At 37.8% G+C, this 23,064-nt stretch overlaps 1 protein-coding gene and 1 long non-coding RNA gene across 2 annotated transcripts in view; one reads left to right on the top strand and one right to left on the bottom strand.

Moving 5' to 3' along the window:
- Positions 1-23,064, bottom strand: part of LOC138305463 (uncharacterized) — a 124,012-nt gene that overhangs the window by 35,334 nt on the left and 65,614 nt on the right. The window lies entirely within an intron of this gene.
- LOC138306254 (uncharacterized) lies at positions 8,406-13,014 on the top strand. The gene is made up of 4 exons (XR_011205818.1): positions 8,406-8,570; positions 10,932-11,052; positions 11,826-11,936; positions 12,446-13,014. It is a non-coding gene; the product is annotated as an uncharacterized lncRNA (long non-coding RNA).

Raw genomic sequence — 23,064 nt, 5'->3', positions numbered from 1 at the left:
GATAAACCTGTACCTCCGCCTGTTCGTCCAGCAGGTATACTACACCGGAGTACGGTGCACACATCACGTTGGCGAGGAGGGGCCCCGCCCGGAGGGTATCCCTCTAAGCTAGGTCATTATCACGAATATGACTATTTTTATATGAGTTATCGCCCCTGCTGAATAGCGCCCTCTGTATGATTGGAAAGGAAAAGTGCTTTCCCTCTCTAAATTCCTTTGCGAAAATAGCTGTTTATTAACATGTTGTTGATTTATTAACATCAATTTTGTTCCACTCTCTATTACTACCGATCATGTGTACTTTTCAAAACAAATGTTATCCCGATTTCTGAAATAAATCGGGTATTTATCGCTTCAATTATTAATACCGTATTTTCATTATTAGGAGATGGCTTATCCAGCGCGATTTGTGCCGCCACTAAGCCATCCTGGAATACATGATCTAGGGGTCTTCCTCGATCGGAATGTTTCGGAATGTTTCCCATCATCCTTTCTTTGTTTTCCCACCGACAGTTGACCGTAGCCCGACTCTATTTTTTAAACAACAAATCCGGTGTCGTTTTAATTAAACGTCTACCCACTAACACCCCGTTCGCGTACTTGAAAAGCAGGAAAATCCTGGTAACTTCGTGTGATGAACATAGGGAACATCTTACCCGTACGTTAGTTACGGGTCTACATTCTGTCCATCCGTTTATTTTTACAATCCGGTGCGATCATGTTCACCTTGTAGGAATGATTTCCGGTAATTTGCCTTTATTCAGATATATCGACCAAAGTTTTCTTGCTTTATTATTTCGAAATTTGGCAAAATTTTTTCGACCAGCACTTGAAATTCAGGCCCCCACCCTTCCATTTTGGAAACTAATTCCGCATCGGCCCCCACAACAATATTGGCCCCCACAACATTCGGGTCATCTCATTTTTTTAGAGTCTTTCACATCAAATAATTGACCGGAACCGGATGTCTGCGATCTCTATTTTTTATCCGGTATGAGAGGGAAATATAAGTGAGCCAAGGATAAATGTGGTCACGGGCTTAGATGATAAAATATGAGGGTTTAGGGTCCGTGATTAAACATACACAGATCTCTCTTTAGTTATGGCACTTACTCTGGTACTGCACTCACCAGATACGGACCACGGTTGGACACACGCAATGAATTAGCATGGCTCTGTCCCCATTGATTGGGTTTAATTATTATATTATTTTTTTATTCATACATATTCCTCTTGGATATCCGTGCTGTCATTTGGGGGGAATTTTATTGGTAACCATATATTGAATCTTCAAATCGTCATAGTATCTCTATCTACCCATCTCTGATTAAAATCAATCCAAAAATAAAGTATGAAATAAATCATTGACCTAATATACGTAAATAAATTATTGATATTCATATGGCCTTTTGCTACATCATTTTTTTTATATTGTTCTTTATCATATACACCAAAAGTAACTATAGTGCATATATGTTTTGCCATTTTTACAGAATAATACAGACTTACATATGGAGAATAGATGCTCATATCATATGGAACAACTTTTCACAGCTTCTCCAAGTTCAAAATAATTTCATTTTCATTAATTTTGCTGATGGTCAGACATTGAACTGTTATGGTCTTTTTGTTATTGTTCCTTGTAGCTAACCACATACAGTCCGCTAAAACCTTGCCTATATTATTATGGCTTTTGAAATTTATTTTTTTTGCCCTAATATATAAAAATAATAAAAAAATGGCCTAATATTATAGGGCGGTTTTGGGCACCCTACACCAACAATCTAGCCCAAGTTGGATATGAAATCAGGGATATTCGGTCCTTTAGGGCATGCCTGGTTCCTGCCCAGATTGTGTCCTCTCACTCAACCTGCTTCTTGTTAAAATATGTAAACCTTGTTCGAATCCCATTTTTAAACCACTTCCAATAACTGTCCTGATACAATGGTTTTACTGTCAGGGTCACATATTTATGCTGTTCATGTTTCAAATTTCCACTAACGTGAGAGTGACCTTTCATCTCTACTTTACACTTCATTAATTGGAAAAAGGAGTCCCTGAAATCTTGGGGATACAGTGGTTATTTGATACACATGTCCGGTCAAACATACTCTAACGCTACAAAAACTAAATCAACTTGTTCCATAAGCCCCAAATCTCTCAATTAAAATCAAAAACATCTTTTTTAAATGTCTTCCTGCAAAATGGTTTTATTTTACATATAATAAGCCACTTCTTTTATAGCGCTACCCTTCACCCCTGTCTGCACTTGTATGTTTTGGTTTACCGGTGGATTATATTTATCAGTTTGGCCCACTTTAATTTGACAGAGTACCACTTCGTATATGATTAGATTACTCTTCAGCCCAATACGGGATTATACCATCCATCAATACAATCTTAATGAGATTAACAGCCATTATATATGTCTTAACACGTGATACAGTTTTAGCTGCCTTGGATATCTGAACGCTACTTTACGATTTGCAATTTCATGTTCTTTTTATGCATTTGGCAAGGCGGACCTTTAATCTCTGCTACTATATTTGTATCCCATGTCCTTGTACCTTTTCATTAAGCCATCAGGTGCAAGGATTAGCTGTCCTATATTATGCTACACACATGGGAAATCACACATGCCCACCTATTGCATATACTTTTTTACCATTACCAAAATCACCAAAATATCACAACTATTCTGAATTAATGTTATTAATATAATGCATAATGCCATCCATGTATTGGAAATATTTTGAATGTGAAACTTGCATGTATTTAGAGGGAAATGCACCTTTTATATTGCATGGGACACATATACATGTAACATTACAATGTCTACATTCATACATTTATGATTCAGCACTTACATATATATTGCACAATTTACATCACATGCACTTCTTGTGCTAATCTAAAAAATGATTATAAAATTAACGAAAATATAAACAGTTTAATAACTCAAAGTAATATAAAATACTCAACATCGAAGAAAATTGGTACTTACACATGTTACCAGTATATCATGTACATTGTGGTACACAAGTAATATTTCATCTTGTCTATTTGGACAATTCAAAATGACTGTGGGACTACCACTGATTATACTATAAGGTGGGGGTGGTGACTCACAAGGTGGGGATGGATAGATTGTGTGTTTTAATAAACACACCAAGTTGGATGACCTAGATCAAAGCAGTCTTTGTTATATTACTATGTAACCAGTAAAATCGTTTAAATTATCTATCTATATGCTTTCTATCTTTGTATACTAGGTTTTTTTCCTTTGATGTTCGTGCCACTTAAAGATCAATAGGTCTGTTTTGGTATTTTTCCTTTACTTGTTTCAGGGCAGACAGAAAGGCCTCTGTGGTTTGTTGCCCTGAAGTAGCTCTTAGTAATGATTATCAAAGTCATTTTTTTCTTGAGCTCTTGTTGTGTATATAATCTAGGACAAGGTTCCATGTGTAGCTGTAACCAACTCAATCACTGACATTGGTTACCGAAGGTGTGTGTTATTATGGATGGATTGTCCCGACTTGGTATAAAAGTTACTTTTATGGTTGCCTACCAGCTTTCAGCTGCTAAAAATCTGGAAAGCGTTCTGGATAGGGGGATTCAGATCTCAGAAGTACATTTATTTCTGAGAATATCATCCCTACAACTTCTGTAATGGTCAGCTCTATCTTTGTCAGGAAGAAGATCAGATGCCTGAAATTTGTCCCATCAGTGTTAGTTTTTCTGGCCCTATGTCAAATCTCTGTACACTAACTTTCTTGTATATTTGTTAACAAAAAAGTTCAAATGGAATACCCATTATGCTGTAATACACTCTTCTAATGCAGCAACATGCTTGATTTTGCTCTATATCTAATTCAACAAAGTGTTGTCATGCTGTGAAATATTATCCAACACTACTCAGTTCTGAAACTAAAAGGTTAAAGAGCTTGTCAGTTATTCTCAGGAAGAGAATGTCGCTGATCTAATACTACTTGAAAGGGTGTAATACATATGGAAAAAGAGGTTGATTTACAATAGAATAAGACCTGTACTTTTTTCCGTTTAGAGGGACCTGCCACTCTTTGCAGGGGTATCCACAGGCTCTGATGACGTGTACGATTAACCTTGCACCAAGAACCGGGTCTTTCATCGACCCACCGCTTGTTAAATTTATTTCTTTCCTTTTCTCACATTTGCAGTATAATACAGGAATGTGTAGCTGCAAACTGAAGGGAAATTCCAACAGCAACTAACAAGAATTTATAATCACCACCTAAGTAAATATTCACTGTGAACTCTCGATCACCAACCTTCAGTTTACTACCCTGTAATTCTGCCTACATCCCGCTGCAGATCATCTAGTGCTATGTTTAGTTCTGCATACATCTCCTTTGTTTGAACTATACATAGTGGATAGCAAATTTGATGTGCTGAACCTTCATTGACAATAGTTAAAAGCAAAGTTAACCACATGTAACCTTTTCCACACCCGAGTGCCATTCGCCCAGATGATTTTTAACCTTCAAATTGTTATCAGGAAATGAGGTCATCGTTTTCTAACAATAACTGTGAAACTAACATCAAAACTAGTCTCTGTTTTCAATGGACTGCTGTTACCCCAAGACCATCTGGTTGTGTGTGATGATTTCAAAAAACCCTTGATTCAGACTTTTAATATTCTCCGCTATATTATGAAGCACGGGGCATACTCTTAAACAGTGAACTTAACTCCATGATAGGCCTTCCCGAAAGACACATTAAATGTATCCAAAATATACAATATTTAAGCATTAATACTATCTAGCTTAGTTTCATCTACATTTTCCATATCATCCCTCATCTGCCCTGGAAAAAGTTTAATAACTTCTTCTTTACCATTTCTAAGAACAGTAACAACTAACTGGTTTACAACCATTGAGTTGTAAGTTTTCAAGGGCATTTTTACATTTCTCATTATCTTTTTTTTTCATTTTTGTCCGATATGAAGGAGAACACACTCTTGTATTGATTTCCTTTTTCTAGCACTAAACAGTCATTCTCATATTTAGTATCACATTTGTTTGTTTTCCAGTTGGAGATTTGTTCAATTCATTTTCCATAGATGAAAATCTTTTGAACAAACTTCTGTTCTTTTTTCTTGGTATTACTTACAAAACAATACAAAACTTCCCCTCAATAATATTTTTTTCCTTCAACACATTTCAAAAAGTTTACTTTTCATTTCTTCGACTCGTATTTCAGTTTCATTGGAGGGCCAAAATGATTACATCCCAGGAAAAATTTGGGAAAGGACTAATGAGAATTTTTTAAAGCCGTTCGAAATTGAATTCCCGCTTTAACTTTGGCCTCGTCACGCCATTCTTTTTCTGCTATAGAGTTCTGCCTCTGAAAAATGGGTTGATCTTTATCATTTGTCTGAAATGAAAAAGTGGAATAGTTCTTTTGCTAACCTTACTTTTAATTTTTTTGACAACATCTAATGTGATTGGCTCCTTCCATTGCTCCTCTAACAAAGAAAAAAGAGTGGATTTAGACAAAACCACCATAATTAAAAAAAAAAAAAAAAAAATTGTGATGGACAAAATAAATTGGGGCAAAAAGACGACAGACGAAAAACGATCAGCCAAACATAAGGGATGTAAACCACTCAGAAAAAGCTACTTTTTCACATCAAGTTGTTAACATCAGATCGGTTTCCGCACTTACGGACAAATGAAAATGTTAGCTGAAATCCTCGGTCAATCCTGTACTTTTCCACATGATCTGGAAATAGTTGATAATCTTCCAGGGGTTTCCTTACATGAAGGTAAAATTTTACCGTTGATGTTAATACATAGATGTTATTACCTCAGGTGATGCTATGTGATAATTAAACCAGAGACATAGATAATTTAATAACTATCTAAATCTCTGATTAAACTAACGATATATATTTGAATTATAATTAAAACATAATAGAAAGTAATGTCTAGAAAAAGTATTTTCATTTAGATTGTCAACAATTACTTCAGTGAAATTCAGTTTAAGATTTAAATAAGCACACACCATTAACTTTATTTAATGAAAAAAATATGTCTATGCTCTAGAAATAAATGGTATAGTCATTATAAGTCCCTAATTTTCTCAAACTTTAAAAAAATATTTGTAAATTATTGGTTTTGATTAGATACGCATGCATTAAAATATGATATGATTAAGATTCTAATGGCCGACAAAACTAATTGATCAAATATAGTAATTTGCAAATTTATCTTAACTAAAATATATCAAACTGGTTTTTTCCCCACACGTACATGTACATACTCAGCATGCTATGTTATGTTTCTTATGTTTTTTTTATATATAAATGTAATGTATATGTCATGTCAAGTTTATGTTGATGTCCATGTATTTGTAAATGTGTTAAATGCAAAAAAATGAACAAAAAATAAAAAAATATATATATAATATACATTTATATATACATGTATATTGCATTTTTCATAAAATTTCAATTTTGAAACAAAAATACAGTACATATATTATGTACCGGTCAGCTAGGATACAGAGTTTCTGTTCTTGATCGTTATGATCATAGAAGAAACCTGGTCCACCTCAGAATTAAGACCACCTCGCTATTAAGACCACTTTTACTCAGACCACTGGGTGGTTTTAATAGATAGGTTTTAATGTAAATACTGTTAAACATATTCTCAACACATGTTATATAATGTTTCTGACGTCCCTTGCTCATACACATTTTCATTTACAGCGGGTTCGGAGCGGTAGGGAGCTGGGTTTTCGAGAAAAATATTTCGAAGATTAAAGGATAGATAACCACCCCATATATACATCTCTTCGTATCTGTAGCAGTGTGCAGCCAAGCGTGAAGGTGTGATACATTGATCATGACCACATCAAAACAATAAGCAGTGATCTAGAGTTGGCTGTTCTATTGTTTAGAGGATTAAGTGTCATTTTATAACGAAATCTTATCGTTTGGTTGTTTATGCAAATTAAATGAAAAAATTAGGAGGTGTTTAAAATATAACTGAAATTGTAATATATGTACGTACTATTCTGTACTAGGCAAATGTACTTATATAATTTGTAACACAATGTTTTTTTCAGAGTAGATTATCATGTCAAAGTAAAATTGCTGAGTGAATCTGCTATAATATATATTGAAACCACTGAAGCTTATAATTTTCGTTACTGTAAAGGAAATTTTAGAAATATCAACCCATTTCAAATGATTCGACTGAACTAATTAAGTCTTCCCATCTTCTCCTCCCGGTAGGAGTATGTTATTTTTTCATTACATTGTACAGATCAATATGAATATTTAATGTAAGTAGGAAACAAATTTGACATATTTCAGAGTCAGCCTAATTCAGGTATTCTCTGATAGCAGATAATAAAACCGTGATATTCCACAAAATTAGTACTAATCTGATAGATTTGTATCAATTCATCAAAACAGTAAAAAGTAAGCGTGTCACTATCCTTCATTAAATCATATACTACAATTATGTTTTTCTTGAACCAAGCCTTATAAGAACAGTGTTTATACCAATATTCATATTTCAAAGTAAATTATCATGTTCAAGCCTTATGAAAACAGTTTTGGAACCAATAGTCAAATTTCAAAGTAAATTATTATGTCAAAGTAAAATTTCTGAGTGAATTTGCGATCCGAATTTTGGACCTATCCTTGCTCCAAATTTTGCTGAACAACTTTCCATTATGTTTAGTAAGAAGATATTTACAAATTGTAGTTAGAAAAGGACACTGATGACAATACCTGCCATTTAGTGAACTCGTGCCGTTACCGTTTGTTAGAATATATGTTGTAATGTACTACAAACTTGATAGTCATAGAGAAAAAATATTAACATGTTTTGACAAAAAACATCCTTCGTGCCATTTACATGTCGTTTAGTTAATTAACTCAGGTTATTTAGTTTTATAGTTAATATATATACATTCATGTACTTGAAACTTGATAAAGCATATACCGGTAAACAGCTGATAGCTGACAGAGATTTTTTTCTCTCTTTCCCTCTCTTTCCCCTCATTCTCCCTGATATGTTGCCGAAGTAGTATTAGTGAAGTTATGTAGCATGAAAGTCATCCTTTATGACAATATACGTTAGTTATATATGTTACACGGTCTGACAACCATTAATTTTTGTAGTTATAGATAGTATGGTGTTCTTAAACTTGCTAGATACATTTTTGTTAAAAAGGAAATCCTTGATGTCATTCATATTAGTCATTAAAGGTCAAATACGTGTACGGTATTGCTTAAACATTATATGAGATTTTATATAATATAACCAGTAAGTTTTTTTTTGATATCTGAAGAATGCCTGTTTAATTTTTAACAAAAAAAAATCAATTTAATTTGACATTACAAGTCACCATAATGCTGAAACTTTTCTTTTTTGATTATATCGTCAATATTAGTGAATGTGGTGTAATACATTACGATATATGATGTTTGCCGGTACACTACGACTAGGATGCCTAACTGTCAGCGATATTACAAGCAGCTTAACTATGTTATCGGAACAAAATACGACAATCACAAAGTAAGTTTGAGAAGCCAACATCTGATGAAAAATAAATCATATGCCGCCCGGAAGCGGGGAGGTTCTGATTAATATATTACAAAGACGTTTATAAGAGTAGGCTGTGTTCCACTCAGTTCATATATACATGTACTCTGTACCACTAATCGCACGGCACAGTTGAGCGGGCTGAAGTCCACCCAATAGGCATATTTCACAGTTCTGTACCACCATAATGCTCGTCGATATCCAGCATCAGCATCCCGAACTGTCTCACATTGACCACTGCTGCATAGTATGGGTTGCTACAGTATCAGTCACCACATACAGGTCAAGGTGACCCGTCACTCTATAGGACGGCCTTCCTCATCACACGTACGTACCCGGATGAAGAACTACAATCACAGATATAACCATAATCAACGACGGTCAACTATCATTGTGTCTAATGACAACATCTAATTACGTTAATTATAACAACAATCACCAGGGTTCATGTATCAGCTACATCTATATATACAATAATCCATAACTATCATGATTGAACCCTATAAATATATACACAGAAATGTACGGAGCATGACTCCTTAATGGTTCCAAGCCTAGCTAATAATAGTCACAGGCAATACACGTGCCTATCCTTTATATAAAATAATATGAGTAAATAGCTACATGGGTATATAATACACACTTTATATTACATAGCATCATTATATTTCTATTTCTAAAGCATTTAAATAACATCCTATATCCTTACTAACGATATATACATGACCTTGTAATAACACACCACCGCGCACCTGTACGTGTGTACACATACCGCGGACAGGTATACAATATCGCTGTTTATCGACACAGCGCTATATAAAATCATAATTACAACAATTATTGACTACAAATATCATAATAACATCTTTCATGGGTTTAGGTACTCACCGCAAGCTGTAGTATGCGTATGCGCTACCATATATGTAACCCGAGATTATATAAGTTGACACGTCTTAATGGCTGTCGTTCTGCATGCGCACACGTCCCTTACGGATGTCGGTTATAAGTTTAGTGCGCGAAATATAAATTGTCTTTAGTGATATGTAACAGTATACATTATGTCCGATAGGCCTACTGTTTGTAGGTCTACTCTATGTAGAGTCTAGTAGTTTGTGTATCATCAGGTCCTGTATGGAGTGTATGCATATCCATATTCAGTGAATTAGATTGTCACAACCAATACTGTAATGAATCCTTCAAATTACATTTATAATCATGATTGGCATGAAGAAGTATACATGTACATTAATTGTACCCTACATGTAGACTACATAGTACATGTAGAAATCTACATATAATAATTGTACATGTAGAACTAATTATATATTTATAAGACTCAAGACTGTCATTATTCTCTTTTGTCCATAACCTTGCTTAAATAGGCTTATATAAAGAATAAAGGTTAAATAAGAAATCAAATAAAACAGGAAATTAGAAATCAAATAAAATATGAACACTAGCTGTTAGTGTTATCACAACTTCAGTGTAGTAATTGTATAAATTCCACACCATAATGGATAATGTTTATATATGTAAATGGTGAAGTTTACATTGGTATACATTCTGCAGCTTCACAAATTAATAAATATAGTGCATAATTATGTACATATACCTACCAGGAAAGGATCTCTTCATGTTTTCGACACAGCTTTTTTAATGAAAAAAAAATCACTAGACTAAGAAAATAGAAATACCAGAGTAGTGATGCTTTAATTTAGATACAATAATAATGTTATAATTAATATAATCCTCATTCCTGATTCAATGATGACATTTATGTTTTGTAAACATTCTTTAATTTGTTCTTAAATTTATCTATGGTACATATTGTGTCAACTGAATATTAATTCAGATCCAACATTGATGATTTCTTTGTGAATCTTATCAATATGCAATTTTGAAATAAATAGATTATTTATAGTAAATAACTGGCAACCAATGGCTAAATATAATTATATGATTATTTAATAATATATTTCTTATATTTTGCTATCACGAAAATATAGAATATTGAAATTAATTGTGGAGATTTATAATTACATTTCGTATGTCTAGTCTTTGAGGACATTTATAGAACTTTTAACTGATTCGATAGTTCTGTAAAAGTTTATTTTAAGAGAACAGTTATCAGCATGGTGTAATAGGGAAAAGTAAATCTTTTAAAGAACCTTACTTGCAATATTGATTCAATAACCCCAAGTAAATACGGGTAGTTAACCTATAGGTACATATAGTTACATACACAAAATGTATACATGTACATACATGTATATGTCAGAGATACAAACATGCTAAATTGCCATCATTAGTGTTTATTTTTCATTTATTTTCCAGATTTGACAAATTGATGTCTTTGAAATTAAATACCGGAGATTAACGGAGATATAAAATTGATTTTAATCAAGAAAATATTCCAGGACTGGGCAAGAAGAACTTACCCAAACTTTTTTATTTGGTAAGCAAACAAAATGTGGAAAAAAAAGTTTGTATGATATTGTACATATGAATGTCACTGTATTGATAAGTGTATTGGGAGCAAAGTTTTTATTCATTGTAAGTTTTATTCCATAATTAACTTTAAAATCAGATTGCTATAACTCATGTGGTATGTTATACCATATACATGTATACTTCATAATAGCTTCCCTTTGAATAAAGTGAGATATATTGTATAAGAACTGGCTCTTCATCCTCTTCTTATCTAATGATATCCTGCAAAGCCCTGCATTTCTGAAGTGTTAAATATATGACTTATGGTGATGAAATTTGAAGGATACATATGTAGTTCAATTCTGTAACCCAAAGCTGATATTTAATACACTACATTCAGGTCATTGACCCTATGTTCTAAGAGAAAGGTAAAAAGTAAAAGCCAAGTTCACAGTGATTTGATTGTCCAGACTGGACCCTAACTTCTGAACTATTTGTAGTAATAACTACTAATAAGGGGAGACAATCTTGAGTTACGCTGCATATGATTTGTTCTACAGATGTATTGTTTAATTTAGTCACAATTTTTCTTTTTTTTTCTTTTTGATACACATGGGCCGAGAAAGGATTGCCTTGTATAAAAAGTATGTAACCATTTTCACAAACATGTACATGATCTATTAGTGACATTCCAACATTATAAGTTGTATGTCTAGGCATTGATCATAACAAAAAGGCACTAGTATTGTAGCCTCTTTGTTATAAAACTTTATTAATGACAACTGTTGAATATTTCAGACTGACCACATTAAAATGCATGGCCACAAACAGCACTTTTCTCCAGACGTGACAGTGTTTGAAAATTGAAGATCAGCAAACTAGCCATGCCTCTTCGGCTACGAAGATCAGGTATTTTTTCACATCTGAAATGATTTCATACTGAAATACGAGTTGTCTTTCTGTCAATATATTTCTTTTATGACATTAAGTTCCTGCTTGTAAATTTTAAATAATGTGGTTAACATTTACCTTGTTTGAAACACATACATTCCTAATGTAAGAAATAAGGACTTTTTAGTTGGAGTTGGAGAATGGTTTTACATGTATACTAACCATGTATAATTTTAAATACATGTTGTAATACCTTCGAATAGATCAAATGTCCATAATTAATTAACTTGGTAAAAGACATACAAATGGTTTTCGGGATGAATAACATGACTTGGTAATTTGACGAACAAATAAACAAAATGTTTTTTCTTTTTTACTTGCGGTTAATTAAGACCAATATTCATATTTTATGCATGCCGGCAAACCACAGAAACATCTAGTAATACATACGTGTACATGCTATCATGATATTTACTTAGTCAACATCATATTCATTGTGGCATTTGTTTTTTATTTCTATTTTTTAGGTTTTCTTTCTCCCTAAATGGATGGACTGATGCCTTCTGTTGGTATGAGATTGCAGATATCTGGGGCCAGTCAGTGCCTGTAACCCCTGAATTGGAGGGAGAAGTCCATACTCTGTTTGTCTGAATTATTAGTTAGGTCAACAAGCGCCGGCTACTCTCAAGTAACAGGCTTGACCAAGGCAACAAGGGATTTGATTGGCTACAAGGCAACACCTCTGGTCATATAAAAAGCTCCATATACATTGCATATCACACTGACAAAACCCACATCATCCTTTGTACAAAGCATGTACATATATGTAAAAAGTTAACTTCATCAGTGTATATACCAATTATTACCGAATTGTGTAATTATAAGTACCATTGCTATGTGACAGAGCAGGAACTTTTGTACATACCGGTATATATATCATGCATAATTTGCATATTTCTCTGTCCAAAGTGATGATCAAACAAGATATTGGTAAAGAGTTATCGCTCTTTGCTACAAATGATAAGCAAAACATGTGCTTAAGTTTTATGTAGCAGTTTTTTTTCTTAACTGCAAAATAAATACTGTTTTAAAAACACTTACAATGTCTTCTCTTCATTTTTCAGACTTTTTTTACTGGAGGAATCATTTTAATAGACAATTTTACAAATCATTTTTAATAGAAAGTAGATCTATGAAAGCCATAACAGTATCCAGTAAATGATCCAAAGAAAATTTGACCTGAAAGTCACCCAAGGAAATTTAACCAGAATTTCAGGTCAAGATTTCTTGACCCAAAATTGACCTGAATTTGACCAGAAATTCAGGTCAAGAAATATTGACCTGAAATTCAGGTGAAGATTTCTTAACCTGAATTTTAGGTCAAGATTTCTTGACCAGAAATTGACCTGATAATGACCAGAATTTCAGGTCAAGAAATCTTGACCTGAAATTCAGGTTAAGATTTCTTGACCTGAATTTCATGTCAAGATTTCTTAACCTGAATTTCAGGTGAAGATTTCTTGACCTGAAATTCACCTGAAATTCACCAGAATTTCGCATGAAATTTGACCTGAATTTCAGGTCAAGAAATCTTCACCTGAAATTGACCAGAATTTCTCTTGAAATTTGACCTGAAATTCAGGTCAAGAAATCTTAACCTGAAATTGACCAGAAATCGACCAGAATTTCAGGTCAAGAAATCTTGACCTGAATTTCACCTGAAATTTACCAGAAGTTCTGGTCAATTTCAGGTGAATTTCAGGTCAAGATTTCTTGACCTGAAATTCAGGTTAGGAAATATTGGCTGTGTAACTCATTACATTTATTTTTAATCACAGGAAAAATATTGAAATTTCTTGGGTTGAAAGTAGAAACAAAAGGAATCAAAGCCGTATTAATTTGATGTTCATGTATACGGGATGTAAAAGGTCCCTTTTCAATTGCCTTTCTAATACCATGCTCTATTACCTCAACAGGATAACATTGAGCCTTAAGATATTGTTGTAACTGACCAAGTCTAATATCTTGTATTTTCTTCTCACTAACAATTGTAATAATCCTTGAGGCGAGATTAAAAGGAATATTCACTTTAGTATGTTTACTGTGATTAGAATAAAAATTCAGGTAATTGTGTGCATCTGTTGCTTTACAATATAAGTCCGTAGTAATTATACCAGCTTCATTTGTTTGAACTAAAACATCCAAAAATGGCATAGAAATTTCACTACACTCCATTGTATAACAAATTGATGGATGGAGATCATTCAACATACGAAATAAACTGGTAAATCCCGAGAGTGGATGAGGATCAAACCACCTGACGCGTACTGTACTGTTGTGACAGTGGTCACTCTACCACAGGTTACCACTATTGCAGCTATGACATAAGTTTGGTATTGATGCCCATTAACTCCATGGATATGATTTTTTGAAAGGGGGTGGGGTCCAAATGACCTGGGAATGGGTCCCAATGGCCTGGCGTTTGGTCCATGGCTAAAGGTTTGTTGGGTATCATTGAATAATAATTTTCAATTCAATTTAATTCAATTATTTTATTAGAGTGTCTTGTATACAGATAAAAATACACATAATTATTTCACCTTTACACCCAGTCTATATAAGACTATAGCGAGATACAACAGCTACATGTACCATACGATACCCTCTGGTCAATCAGAATTACCTCCCCTTCCTCACGGATGGAAGCAACTCTGACAGAGAGATTGGTAACTCCGTCATTCTTGTGATCGGCAGATGTGCTTACGGGTTATTAGATATACTATTATTATAGTTACATACAGTTGAGAATAACTTTGATATGGTTTGAGTACGATTTTGGAAAGAAAAATGATATTTTCACTTATAAAATCAATAAAATAGTTTAATTATGTCTGTCTTCTATATAAATAAGGATGGTAGATAATTGTGACATATTGCAAAAACAAAAAATATGCGATACACAGGGTTCTACGTCAAAATAGACATATTAAATATTTGGTTGTTTACTAGGTGACTAATGCATGTAACATAATTAATTAATATATATCGGTAATTTAAATGATCAACTGTAACATTTGTTTTTCTGTTGTACGAGATACTCCACACTATACTTTATCACTGGTACTCCTTTCTCAGACTTGAAGATCCTCATCCCCGGGTATGTAAAAGTGTCTTTAGTGATCACACCATCTTCACTAACAACTGTGTCTATAACTCGATTAAAACTATCGACACAGACATCCTGGTGAGTTCTTTGGATATTTTGACAAACACGTGTTTGCTCACATTCAGTCTCATGTAAATGAATGGTTCTGCGTATCACGTGAGTCTCGTTGACACTAGATTTTTTATTTACTATGTTAGGCATATTAAGATCAGTTATTTCACATAAGTTGTGTCTGTTGGACATCGATTCCGTACGTGTTCCGATAAGTTCGTTATTGTCAGATGGACGTCCTTTATGTGTTCTGATGTGTGTCTGTAGGCATTCCGACTGACTTCCGGTATGTGTACCGAGGTGTTTCTGTAGGTCTCCCAACTGATTTCCTTCACGTGTACCGAGGTGTGTCTGTAGGCTTCCCGACTGACTTCCTGTATATGTCATGAGGTCTGCCTGTAGGTTTCTCGGCTGACTTCCTGTATGTGTACCGATGTCTGGCTGTAGGCTTCCCGACTGACTTTCTGTATATGTCCTTAGTTGTGACTGTAGGTTTCCCGACTGACTTCCTGTATGTATACCGAGGTGTGACTGCAGGTCTCGACTGCCGACTGATTTCCTGTATGTGTACCGAGGTGTGTCTGTAGGCTTCCCGACTGACTTCCTGTATGTGTCCCGAGTTGTTTCTGTAGGTCTCCCGACTGACTACCAGTATGTGTCTTCAGGTGTGTCTGTAGTCTTCCCGACTGACTTCCTGTATATGTCCCGAGTTGTTTCTGTAGGTCTCCCGACTGACTACCAGTATGTGTCTTCAGGTGTGTCTGTAGGCTTGTCTGACTTCCTGTATATGTCCCGAGTTGTTTCTGTAGGTCTCCCGACTGACTACGAGTAGGTGTCTTCAGGTGTGTCTGTAGGTTTCCCGACTGACTTCCTGTATGCGTCCCGATGTCTGGCTGTAGGCTTCCCAACTGACTTTCTGTATATGTCCTTAGGTGTGACTGTTGGTCTCCCGACTGTCTTCCTGTATGTATACCGAGGTGTGACTGTAGGACTCTCAACTGACTTCCTGTATGTATACCGAGGTGTGTCTGTAGGCGTCCCGACTGGCTTCCTGTATGTGTCCTTAGGTGTGACTGTAGGTCTCCCGACTGACTTCCTGTATGTATACCGAGGTGTGTCAGTAGGCTTCCCGACTGAATCCCTGTATGTGTCCCGAGATGTGTCTGTAGGTTTCCCGACTGACTTCCTGTATATGTCCTTAGTTGTGACTGTAGGTCTACCGACTGACTTCCTGTATGTGTACCGAGGTGTGTCTGTAGGCTTCCCGACTGACTTCCTGTATGTGTCCTGAAGTGTGACTGGAGGTCTCCTGACTGACTTCCTGTATGTGTACCGAGGTGTGTCTGTAGGCGTCCCGACTGAATTCCTGTATGTGTCCTGAGGTGCGACTGTAGGTCTCCTGACTGACTTCCTGTATGTGCACCGAGGTGTGTCTGTAGGCGTCCCGACTGACTTCCTGTATGTGTTGAGGTGTGACTGTATGTCTCCCTTTGGGTATCAGACTCTCTTAACCTCTCTTTAGTGTTTTCAGATGTGTGAGACGTATGCAATTTATGTGTTCTGACGTGATTTTGTAAAATAGATTTCCTAGCGAATACTCTTTCACAGACATCACATGTGAAAGGCTTTTCTCCTGTGTGTGTCCGGAGATGTCTCTGCAGATCTCCATTTTGACTAAACCCCTTACCACAAGTGGCACATATGTAAGGTTTCTCTCCTGTGTGTGTCCTGAGGTGTCTAGGTAGGTCTCTTTTTTGACTGAACCCTTTATCACGAGTTACATATATGTAAGGTCCCTCTCCTTTGTGTTTCATGAGATGTATCTTTAGTTGTTGTTCCTGATCAAACTGGGTACCACATACATCAAATTTATAAGGTTTGTCTCCTGTATGTGTCCTGAGGTGTCTTTGTAGTTCAATCGACCCATTAAACTCTTTACCACAGACATTACATTTGTTAGGTTCCTCTCCTGAATGTATCCTGATGAGATGTTTCTGTAGATTTTGTAGCAAACTAAACCCCTTACCACAGGCATTACATTTGTAAGGTTTCTCTCCTGTATGTGTCCTGATGTGTTTGTGAAGGTTACTTGACACACTAAACCCCTTACCACAGACATCACATTTGTAAGGTTTCTCTCCTGTATGTGTCCTGAGGTGTGCCTGTAGTGGACCTGTCTGATTAAATCCCTTACCACAGATATTACATTTGTGTGGTTTTTCTCCAGTATGTGTCCTGAGGTGTCTCTGAATGTCAATCAACCCACTAAACCCCTTACCACAGACATCACATTTAAAAGGTTTCTCTCCTGTATGTGTCCTGAGGTGTGCCTGTAGTGGACCTGTCTGATTAAATCCCTTACCACAGATATTACATTTGTGTGTTTTTTTCTCTCCAAGATGTGTCCTGAGGTGTCTCTGAATGTCAATCAACCCACTAAACCCCTTACCACAAACATCACATTCGTAAGGTTTCTCTCCTGTATGTGTCCTGAGATGCAATTGTAGGTGGTGTGCCATACTAAACCCTTTATCACAGACATGACATTCGTAAGGTCTGTCTCCTGTATGAATCATAAGGTGTGTCTGTAGTGGACCGGTCTGACGAAACCCCTTACCACAGACATCACATTTAAAAGGTTTGTCTCCTGTATGTGTCAAGAGGTGTATCTGCAGTTCAATCGACCCATTAAACTCTTTACCACAGATATTACATTTGTATGGTTTTTCTCCTGTATGTATCCTGATGTGTGTCTTTAGGTTACCTGCCTGACTAAACCCCTTACCACAGATATCACATTTTAAGGTTTCTCTCCTGTATGTATCCTTACGTGCCTCTGTAGTCCCCGAGACTGATTAAACCGTTTACCACAAACATCACATATGTATGACCTCTTTCCACAGCCGCCAAGGTTCACTGATCTGTCGTCCACTGTCTTGCCTGATATATCACCTTGGGAAGACATAGCCGTTTTTGTTTGTGTTTCTGACCGATATCAAAATTATTCGAATGTTCTCACAAAGTATTTACATTGATAAGGTTCGTATACATCATTTTACAAACAATGAACTTTAATTTTTCTCATCCGCATGTAGATCTTCTTGTAGACACAGTCAAACTATCTATAAATACCATCCAATAGACTGAGGGAAATGGTCTCTATAGCCAGGTGGTCTTTATACTCAGGTTCAATTGTGTTGAACTTTGTCATGTGGGGCGTAGAGAAGTTGCTTTATTAAACAGGTGGTCTTTACACAGAGGTGGTCGCTAGGCAGGTTTTACTGTACTTCTGAATTGATGATTCTGAAATAAACATATATACATAATAAGTTCTGCGCCAGTATATTGTTAGTAAATTCCGGATCCGCATTATCTGGGATTGGTTCCTTATATTACGCTCGCCTTGATGACGTCATTACAAGCTTTACAGTCTGCGTTTGTGTTGTGATTTGTCTTCCAACGTTTAGCCTAATATTGGCATGGTGGCAGCGAGATTCTTACTCAAACCTTTTCATCAGCAAACGGATGAACTTTTGAACTGTAAGAGACATTTAATCACAGCGTATACACATTATACCCGGGTCGCAAGCGTGGTGTGTAACAGTGTAAGTCAGCTCGCCCAACAAAAATGGCGAACCAAAATAGAGCACCAAAACAGTGGTGTCTGAGTAAAGTGGAGACAATAAACTCTTTTGAAAATTGGAGGCAAAACCTGGTGTACACGTTGTCACTCGATGCTAATTTCGCCCCATTTCTTGTTGAAGGCGTGCAATGGGAGAAAAAGACCAGAGACACTCCTCATAGAGGTTTTGTTGACGACGATAATAATGTCCCCCAGGCACGGAGGAAAACACGTGCACAGAAAGTCAGTGCACTTGAAATGATGTTGGGTCAAATCGCGAACTTTTGTCCTATAATTTCACGCAGTACCATAGTGAAGAACTTAATTTCTCTCCCGTCAATCTGGCAGGCAATTCGCTTGCACTTCGGATTTCAATCGACCGGGGCTCACTTTATCGATTTCGCGTCAATAACACTCGAAGCTAATGAAAGGCCGGAAGACCTGTTTCAGAGAATAACGGCGTTTATTGAGGATAATTTACTTCGTCGCGACAAGGGAATCACTCATCACGGACAAGAAATCGCTGACGATGAAGAACTGTCTCCCACAATTGAAAACATGGCAGTCTTAACATGGCTTTGCCTAATAAACCCCGAACTTCCTCGTCTTGTAAAACAGCGGTACGGTACCGAATTGAGAACACGAACTCTTGCATCAATTAAGCCGGAAATATCGCAGGCTTTAGATTCATTGTTAGATGAAATAAGAGCTAGCGACGATGCCAAAGTGATGAGAGCAGCGATATCGAACACTCGATCTCAAGGTCTCGCGTTTCCGCCCAAGCCCACCCCGCGTCCACGCGCTACCGTTTCATCGAAATCGTGCCTCCTCTGTAAGGAAGCAGGCCGGACAAGCACACACTTCCTCAGTAAATGTACATTTTTACCCTTGAATGATCGAAAATACCTCGCTAAAGCGCGATGTGTTATGAATTCGGATGCTGCACCTAGTGACGAAGAAGACTCCGATTCTTCCCATACCGCGCGTGTCGAAGTTAGTGTGAATAGGGTACAAATCCGCCAATCACCGTATCTCGACGCCTTTTATGGACATCACACAGTTCGTTTAACGATTGACAGCGGCGCGACAGGCAACATGATTCATTCGTCAATAACTGCTAAGTTAGGCGTACATGTAAACAAGTCATCACATGTCGTGAGTCAGGCTGACGGTATCTCCGCATTACACGTTATCGGTGAAACCCGCTTCTCATTTCATCACAATGGTCATGATTTGTTTTTCGAAGGTCTTGTTGTGGACAATATCGCGACAGATGTTCTCGCGGGTATCCCGTTTATGGAGAAAAATAACATCTCTATCCGACCATCTCGACATGAAGTAGTCATAGGCGATAACTACGCGTACACGTATGGTTCCCAGCTACGAGGATCAAACCAACACATCGTACAGCGTGCACAAGTTCTTCGTGCTCCGGTCGCCACAACAACCACTGTATGGCCGGGCGAATTCCTTGAAGTGAAACTCCCTGACGATGTTGCGCCTTCTGATGAAACTTTCTCTATAGAGCCTCACCCCACGACTGATGAACCGTTTTCCTGGCCGCCACCGTCTCTTGTATCTAGCGTGGCAGGGACAATCAGAATACCCAACCTTACTACTGAACCTCAGACTGTTAAACGAAACGAGCACCTGTGCAAAATCCGATCGACATTTTGCCCCGAACCGCTCCACCGTTAAGTGATATGAACATGTCAACCAAAACTCAAACTCAAAAAGCCGGAAACGTTAGGTATTCTGACAGTGTAAACCTAGACCCTGATAATATTCTGTCTGGAGATGTGAAATCCCGCTTTCAAGACTTGTTAGGTCAACACGATAGTGTCTTCAACCCTACCTTCTCTGGTTATAACGGCGCTGTTGGTCCATTGAAGGCTACGGTAAATATGGGCCCGGTACAACCCCCTCAGAGGAAGGGAAGACTGCCCCAATATAGTAAACACCAGTTGGATGAACTTCAAAATAAGTTTGACGAGCTCGAGGGTCTGGGCGTTTTTCGTCGCCCCGAGGATGTGAGCGTAAATGTAGAGTATGTGAATCCATCCTTCCTCGTAAAAAAGCCTAACGGTGGCTTTCGGTTAGTTACCGCGTTCGCCGACGTAGGACGGTCGAGTAAACCCCAACCATCGCTCATGCCCGATGTGGACTCCACGTTGAGACAGATCGCACAATGGAATTACATCGCCGTCACAGATCTGACAAAATCGTTTTACCAGATCCCGCTTGATAAAAACTCTATGAAGTACTATGGTGTAGTGACTCCGTTTCGAGGCGTCCGCGTTTATGCCCGGTCTGCCATGGGTATGCCCGGTTCTGAAACGGCTTTGGAGGAATTGACATGCCGTGTTCTCGGTCATCTCGTTCAGGAAGGAATCGTTGCGAAAGTAGCAGACGATCTCTATTGCGGGGGAAACTCGGAAGAGGAATTGCTATCAAACTTCGGTCGATTACTGGATGCCTTACAAAAGTCTGGCTTGAATCTCTCCTCGACCAAAACCGTAATTGCACCAAAGGAAGTCACAATCCTCGGATGGATTTGGCGTCAAGGAACGCTCAGAGCATCGGCACACCGAATCGCCGCACTCGCCTCGTGTGAACCACCGACAACAGTCACTGGTCTGCGTTCTTTCGTTGGAGCCTATAAGGTACTCGCGCGCGTCATAAAAAGCTGTTCGTCTTTAATATCGCCACTCGATAGCGCTACTGCTGGAAGGGAGTCGAAAGACAAAATATTATGGTCCGATGAACTGTTGTCGTCTTTCCGTAAAGCTCAGACCGCTTTGAGCACCAACAAGTCCATAACATTACCGCGATCAAACGACCAATTGTGGATAGTCACCGACGGTGCACTCAAGTGTAAAGGTCTGGGAGCGACTTTGTACATCGCGCGCGGTAATAAACTACTGCTTGCCGGCTTCTTCAGTGCCAAACTGCGACAGAATCAGAGTCTATGGATTCCCTGTGAAATTGAAGCCCTTTCGATTGCTTCCGCTATAAAACACTTCAGCGCTTATATTGTCCAGTCTACGGCTTCGGCTTGCGTGTTAACAGACAGTAAACCATGTGTGGAAGCTTACGAAAAACTGTGTAGGGGCGAGTTCTCGGCTAGCCCGCGTGTCTCCACATTTTTGGCTACCGCTAGTCGATATCAAATTTCTATCAGACATGTCGCCGGTGCTGCCATCTTACCGTCGGACTTTTCTAGCCGGAATGCCGCAGAGTGTGAAGAGCCCAACTGTCAGGTTTGTTCGTTCATTCGGTACACCGAAAGCTCTGTGGTACGCCACATTACCACAGAAGATGTGTTGAACGACTCGGTGAAGCTGCCGTACATAAGCAGACCTGCGTGGATATCTATTCAGAGTGAATGCTCTGACCTGCGTCGCACACATGCCCACTTGACACAAGGGACACGGCCGTCAAAAAAACTCACAAATATCAAGGACGTCAAACGTTATCTACAATCTGCCTCAATTGCACAAGACGGACTTTTGGTTGTGAAGAAAGATATCCCGTTTGAACCACGGCGTGAACGCATAATCATTCCGCGCAACGAATTGGAAGATCTTCTGACGTCGCTCCATATCAAATTGGACCACCCGTCAACTCATCAACTCAAAGCCGTTGTACATCGCTATTTCTTCGCCCTCGACATGGACAAGGCAGTTGAACGAAAAACATCCGGATGTCATCAATGTGCGTCACTCAGCAAAATTCAGCGTCACACTCGGGTGCAAAGCACTGGGGATTCCCCAGCAAAAGTCGTTGCGGCGGATGTTATGAAATGCGAACGCCAACTTATTCTCGTGGTTCATGAGTTCGTCACATCGTTCACTGCCGCGATAATATTGGAAAACGAACGACGCGAATCTCTTCGTGACGGTCTGACCTACTTGTGCTCGGAAATGCATCCGTTAAACGGCCCATTCTCCGTTATTTGAACAGATGGCGCGCCTGGGTTTTCCGCTCTCGTGAACGACAAGGACTTGTCTAAACACCGATTGAGGATTGAAATCGGCCGTGTCAAAAACCCAAACAAAAATCCTGTTGCCGAACGCGCGATCCAGGAATTGGAGGACGAAAATCCTACGACAAGACCCTACGTGCAGAGCAGTAACACCTCTCCTCTTAGGACTCGTTGTGTCCCGGATGAACACGCGCTTTCGAAACCGAGGGTTGTCCGCTCGTGAAATGTGGACTCAACGAGATCAGTTCACTCACCATCAAATCCCAGTTGACGACCAGCAATTGATTTCGCGTCAACACGATCTCAAAACCGCAAACCATCC

Source organism: Argopecten irradians, chromosome 13 (assembly GCF_041381155.1).
Source record: "Argopecten irradians isolate NY chromosome 13, Ai_NY, whole genome shotgun sequence".
Classification (NCBI taxonomy): domain Eukaryota; kingdom Metazoa; phylum Mollusca; class Bivalvia; order Pectinida; family Pectinidae; genus Argopecten; species Argopecten irradians.
The sequence above is the reverse complement of the archived record's forward strand: the minus strand, read 5'-3'. Positions and strand labels throughout refer to the sequence as shown.